Here is a 6,978-nt window from a genome sequence, read left to right on the forward strand (position 1 = left end):
TGTCTCTCTGTCTCTCTCTCTGTCTCTCTCTCTCTCTCTCTCTCTCTCTCTCTCTCTCTCTCCCTCCTTCTCTCTCTTTCTGTCTCTCTCTCTGTCTCTCTGTCTCTCTCTCTGTCTCTCTTCTCTCTCTTTCTGTCTCTCTCTGTCTCTTTGTCTCTTTCTGTCTCTGTCTCTTTCTGTTTATTTATCTCTGTTTATTATCTCTCTGTATTATCTTCTTTCCTATCCCATAGGATTCTTGTGAAAATCGATTGAAATAATTTATGAAAAGCCCTTGGGCCAGCCTTTAAACTCCATGTCAGCATCAGCTCTCATTCTTTTGGGTGCATTTTGAGTTTTCTCCGTGCTTAGCATAGTGCCTGGCACATAGTAAATGCTTCATAAATGTGTGTTGACTTGACTCATCCCCCAAATAAGTGCATAGTCAAGTGCTAGGGATGGGTTTTGGGGAGCTGACCTGTAGGCCTCTTTCCAGAGGAAGGAAACAGAATGGACCTGTACCCCAGGGTCCATTGACTGTCCTCTTGGGTGTGGAGTCAAGTGACTGAGAAAGAGAATGTTCTGCCTTTGGGTATATGTATCTGCTTGAGGAGAAGAGATGGAGGGTGGTGGGGGAAGTATAGTTCTGCCATTTAAATCTTCCATCTGGGATCCTAGTGCATAAGCAGTGAGCCCATCCCCAGGGAGGATGGAACTGGAGCAGAGTTAACTATATCCTCTGGGTTCAGGCAGGAGTCCTCATTCTGAGACTAAGGGGAAAGTTAATGTCTATTCAATGGTCCCCCCAAGTTCCTTTACCTTTGGGAAGAATATAAGAGTGATAAAAGGTTATGGTTTTCTATTATTTATGCATTTGAATTTATTAGTCTTTGTGTTTTAATTATTTCTTTTGTGATGGAAGAGATAATACTAACAGCTAGAATTTGAATGAAATTTTAAAGTTTCAAAAACATTTTATAAATATTATCTCATTTTATCCTTACAACAACCCAGGAAATAGGTGCTATATTTCCCCCATCTTACAGATGAGAAAATTGAGGCAGTCAGGTAAAGTGACTTGCCCAGGGTCACATCACACTAGCTGTGTCTGAGGCTAGATTTGAATTCAGTTCTTTCTGATTCGCGGTCCAGAACTCTGCTCCCTGTGATAACTAGCTTCCATATTACAAATGATAGCTCTTTTGTATATTTTTTTTTATAAGGGAAGCTGTAGAGACCCTATATGTGAGACCAAAGCTTTGTTATAAGCTTTGTCCCTAAGGAAACAGAGACCTTGGATGTGAGACATAAACTTTGTTTTAGAGATTTTACCAGCAACTCTATAGGGGTTGAGCCCTAAGTCAGGGAAATGAGAAAAACCTGACCCTCTCCCTCACCATCTGGGGTCATGTTCCCTCTAGAACTGAACCTTATCTGTGTGAGTCCAAAGCAACAGCCTCTTGTGAGAAGGGAAGCTCCTGTGATCAAACCCACATACATAGATATGTGTTACCTAGGCTCAGGAGAATGTAAACTCCTTGAGGTCAGGGACTGCCTGACTTTTGAATTATATTCCAGGCATCAAGCACAGATCTGGGTATATAGCTGGCACTTACTAAATGCTTGCTGATTGATTGCACCTCTGACCCTTTTTCTTTCCTCTGGGGCATGATCATCAAGTTGACTATAGACATATCACATATCCTGGGGTGTGTGTGTGTGTGTGTGTGTGTGTGCGCGTGTGTGTGTTAAAAGAGACTTGGGGTGCCAGGGGTCTCCTCTTCGAGACCACCTGACAGTTCCTCCAGCCTCCCCCTTTACATCTGTCCCTTGCCATCACACTTGTTGATTCCAATCCAGGTTGGCATCAAGAGAAAAACCCAATCCTTTCTCCCACTGATTTAGTATTAAGAAAACATACCCAGGATAACGTGTCTGGAAATTAAAGTATGGCCCGCAACCAGCAACACACGGAAGAAGTCATCTTGTTAAGAATCTCAGCAGGGATGTAGGTAATTAATACCAACACATCCTCTCTGAGCAATCCCTCCATCACCTCTGCACGCACCAGCAGCTGTCACACATCTCATTCCATCATCACAGACCTGAATTCCCAGAAAAGGAGACAGGGAAGGAAAAATGATACTCAATTATGTCTCCAGCCATATTTATCATGTACAAAGCATAATTATCTGAGAAGTCTGCTAAGCATAATAGAATTTGCCACTGGTCCCTTACCTTCCAACAACTAACGTGATGGACTGCCTGGAGGAGGCGGCAAGTTGATGTTGGTGGCCCAGTGGACCACAGGGCCAGAGTTGGGAGACAAATAGGTTGGGTTTTAAAGACACACTACAGAAAGTTGGAATTAATGCCTCCATTACTCTGAGAGGAGACTTTTCCGTCTTCTACTGAGTATAGAATAGCTTCCCCATCAGGTTAGCCTATGCTCCATTCAACTAGGTAGGATAGTAAATAGGGCACCAGATCTAAGTTCAAATCCTGCCTCAGCCTAATTCTGTGAGCCTGAGCAAGTCATTCTCAGTTTGTTTCCTTATCTGTAAAATGTTGATACTACTCATTTTATAGAGTATTGTTGTGAGGATCACATGAAATTGCATATTAAGGCACTTTGATATTAGCTAGTATCATTATTAGTCCTGACTCACAGCTTGCTGGCTCTTTTAAGAAGCAAGAGAGTCTGTGATCAGTGCACATAGCCTTATAGTTAAAAGGGAACAGCATGGACACGTTTTCTTTTTATGTGAAAATGTTTATAATTTATTTTTTTCAAATTACTGTGCAAATAATTTCTAAATTTCATTTAAAAAATGTTGAGTTCCAAATTCTCTCTCTCCCTAGATATTGATCATACATGTGCAATCATGCAAAACATATTTCTATATTAACCATGTTGCAAAAGAAAACACAGACCAACAAAATACTCCAAAAAAAAGAAAGTTAAAAAAATATGCTTCAATCTGCATTCACCTACATCCCATCAGTTCTTTCTCTAGCTAATAGGTGGATGATTGATAAATGATAGAGCAAATATTTAAGCACACACACAAATACACACGCTATTTTAAAAAGAAAATAACACTTTAAAAGTCTTGAGTTCATTTCTGGTGTTTTCTGTTTCTATGCTGCTTTTTTGCCCTTTCCATCACTCTGTCCGCACTCTACTTGCATCTGCCCTGGTCCTGATTCTCAGTGACCTATGAGGATAATGGGTAGTGTGGTATACTGGGGAAGAATGCTGGATCTGTATGCAGTAAGAAGACCTTGGTTCATCTCCTTGTTTTACTATGTATGTATTACTCTGGGTGAGTCACTTATTTTTGCTAAGGCTCAATTTCCTTGTCTGTATAAAGAGGGAGGCCATTGCATGATCTTTAGCTTTTTTATAGCTCTAAATTCTATAGCCAATTCAACATACCCTCCCCACAATACTCCTCAGAATTGTATGTATTTTTGTGAGGACAAGGACTTAAAATAATATAGATTTAACTGTAGAATTTCAGGCACCATGATAGACCTGTGAAGAAAATGGTTTTAGGCAGATGGTTTTCACCCTGATCTCTTTACATTGTACCTCTCAGTGTGGCTCTGTCTAGAAATTAACCTTCTGAACATCTTTCCTTCATGTCTATACAGAAAAAAGAAAATGATTTTTCTATCATAGAATCATAGGACTAACGAGTTCTGGGGTGGGAGGGTAGGAGGGACATCAGGTATCACTGACAACATCTATCTGCCTCCGCAGAGGGAACCTTCATTGCACGAGGTTAAGCCTTGGAAGGTCTCTGTTGTCAAGAAGATGACCAAGGGGTGGGAGCTATTGAATTCATTGAATTAAGCTGCTTTATCCTTTTTTTTATTCCCAGCGGCTAGCACAGTGCCTGGAACATAGTCAGCACTAAATAAATGTTTGTTGAATGAACGAATGAATGAGTTGTTCCCACCTCTGTGTGAATTTGTAGAACCATCCTAGAGGGATGCTCAGTTGAGAGCAGATTTCAAAGGAAAGGAATTGGGGAGGAAAACATGAGAATATCGAAGGCCATGGGGCAGGGAAAGGACAAGAAAAGTTAAATGAAAGTCTCTAGAGTCAACCCTATTCCCCATCATACTTTTGCCTCTCTGCTGCTCTAGGTCTAGGGATGTTCTGGTAAATATTTAATAACCAGCTTTTCAGGAGAAAAATACTGCATGTATGGCACACTTTTAAGTCCAACCTGTATTATTAACATTTTCTGGATCTCTTTCTTCTTTAAACAATCAACAGAAAAAATTAATCAAACCCTGATATGTAGCATTTGAAGAATGCCGAGGTATAAAATGCTCATACTGAAAAGTTAACAATGGACTCTCATAAGATAAGAGGAGTTGAGTCCAACACACCCCTGCCTGAGTTCTAGCAGTTTCTGAACCTTGCCATTCATTCAGTGGCTTGGCGAGATCTTCTCCATTCTCTCTTATCCTTTCATTATATCTGAGCGCCTGTCAAAAGGAAGATGTGTGATTGAGCAGCTCCCCTGTTATTTTAATTTGCAAAACCTGCCATCCGTCTTCAGAGCCCCTGATCTGAGCCCCGGCTGGGGTGAGGGGCAGCATTAGAATCCATGTTACTGTTCCAGGTCCAGGGAATGAATTCATCTCTCCCTTGCTTTGATTATATTGCTTAATGGATCCCGAGTTTCACGTATTGGCTGCCCTGCCAAGAGAAGAATATAATACAAATTGGGTGGATGGGGGCGGGGGAGAAGGGTGGAAGGGGGGGCTTCTTCTTTATCATCACTCAAAAAGAGATGATGGGATTTTTGTCAAACTTTCAAAAAGAAGACAGAAAAACCCCTGGGAAGAATGGGAAGATTTATTGACTAAGATCTGTCCTGAAGGGTACCCACTGAAAAGGAAGCCATTGTCGGTGTCTAGAAAGAGTAGATTTAGCAGCAGTGAAGGGGCCTGAGGATGTCTTTGCCCGCCAGACTTAAGAGGACGTCAGCATCTTCCAGGCTGAGAAGCTGTCAGCAAGGGGCCCCTGGTGGCCCTTTCTGCCATTGGCTTCTCCCTCTTCTCCCTTTTCCTTCTTTTCTTTTTCTTCCTCTATATTTGGCTTCTTTTATCCCTTCCTCCTACTCCTTCTAATTTACCTTCTTTTGTCTTCTTCTTCCTTCCTCTTTATTTACCTTCTTCTGTTTCTCCTTCCTTCTTTTCTTCCTCCCCTTTCTCACTCTGGACCTGAGAAAACATCTAGCCCAAGTCCTTATTTTGAGGGGAAGAATCTGAGGTTTTGTCTAAAGTCACACATTTATTAAGCAGGAAAGATATCTAAAACCAAGTCTTATGACTTCAAATGCAGCATCCTTTCACTCTTCCCACTATACCTCTTCCTCTCTATCTCTCTGTCTCTGTCTTTTCATCTCTCGCTCTTTTTCTCTCTCCATCTGTCTCTCTTTATCTCTGTCTCACTCTCTCTCTCTCTCTCATTTTCCTCCCAGAATTCTCCATTGTCCATCAAATCAAGTTCAAATTTTCCAACTGGATATTTATGCTTTCTTCAATTGCCCCCCCTTCCCTACCTGTGACCTCTCCCTGCCTTCTTCCTGTCCCCTGGCACCCCTGGTCCCACACAAAGCTCACTCCTATGCCTGCATCTTTTCTGTTTCTCTGAACATATGAGTCACCTTCCCTCTCCTCTTCAGCATCTCTCTAGAGCCAGTCTTTAAGTCACACCCCTCTGCCCCAAAGCCCTCCCAGATGGTCCCAGGCCTGGGCTTTTCTCCTTCCTCAGTTTTCCTCCAGCCCATGCACCGTCACACTGCCCTGGTTTGTGTTGTTTCCCATGTACTTCGTGGCTGCCAGCTTCAGGCTCCAGACGCAAGAGCCTGCAGAGACCCCCAACCCTCTTTAAAACAGGAGCAGAATCTGAGCCATCACTGAATGTCCAACCAGAGAGATCCCAGGAGCCTTCTAATACAGCTTGTTTCTGACATGAATCTTCCCTCTGATGCTGATGACAGGAGGCCAAGGGGACTGATCTGGCTTCAGAGCTGCCAGGAGTAGGGATGGTGTCATCTCCTCCAGCCCCCCCCCCCCACCCAGGTGCCATCTCCTTTCACCCCGCAGCAGGACTGAACAAACACAAGGACTGATAAAATTCATAGAAGAAAATAACTGGATGAACAGAATAAAAAAGATGGATTCCTAGACAGGCCCATGCAAGCACCATGAAGCTCCTGAGGTTCAAGGGTCTGAAGCTATTTTCCACACTGGGAGATTCCCGGTAGCCTCTGGCTCCTGTCGGTCTTTAAAAGGCCCTCTTCTTGCTAGAGCCTTGAGAAGGCAGAACATACAGAGGGGGAAGAAGGGGCAGAGTAGCCGCTGCCCCAGACATCACCTTTTCTGTAATAAGCTTATTTAACCAGATGGAGGACCGGGAAGCAGCCACGGTGAGCTGTTAATGAGCTGTGTGGCCTGACCTGAGGTGAGAAGGAGGTAGAAAGCCTGGCCCTGAATTATTCGAGAAGGTGAGAGGCCACCCACAGAGCTCCCTCGCCTTCTCCTCTCCCACTTGAGGGCCTGCGCCAGGCTGATGGAGACATTCACCTGCTAACCTCTGCCTCTTCCTCTTTCCTGGACCAGGTTGAGACCATCGTTGAGTTGTCCCATGCTCCAAGAACTGAGGACTCATCCCGTCCCCACCATGGCTGATTCTATTCATGTTAGGGGAGTTGTGATGGGAAGGGTGCCAAGAAAGACCCTCTAAACTATCTTCCCCTGTCCTCTCATGGGGCCTGGAATTCCCCCATTAGAGCTGCATCCCTTTGGGTTCAGCATTGTTTTCTGTAATTTTATATTAAACATGAATCCTTCTGGGAAGGGGAAACTGATACTAGTCTTTCTGTTTTGCCTCAGTTTTTAAAGGCTTCTTCTCTGGTAGGTGTAAACGGCAGTGTGTGTGTGTGTGTGTGTGTGTGTGTGTGTGTGTGTGTG

This window comes from Petaurus breviceps, unplaced genomic scaffold, assembly GCF_028583685.1.
Source record: "Petaurus breviceps papuanus isolate PSGF00001 unplaced genomic scaffold, PetGlider_PUasm1.0 90825, whole genome shotgun sequence".
Classification (NCBI taxonomy): Eukaryota; Metazoa; Chordata; class Mammalia; order Diprotodontia; family Petauridae; genus Petaurus; species Petaurus breviceps.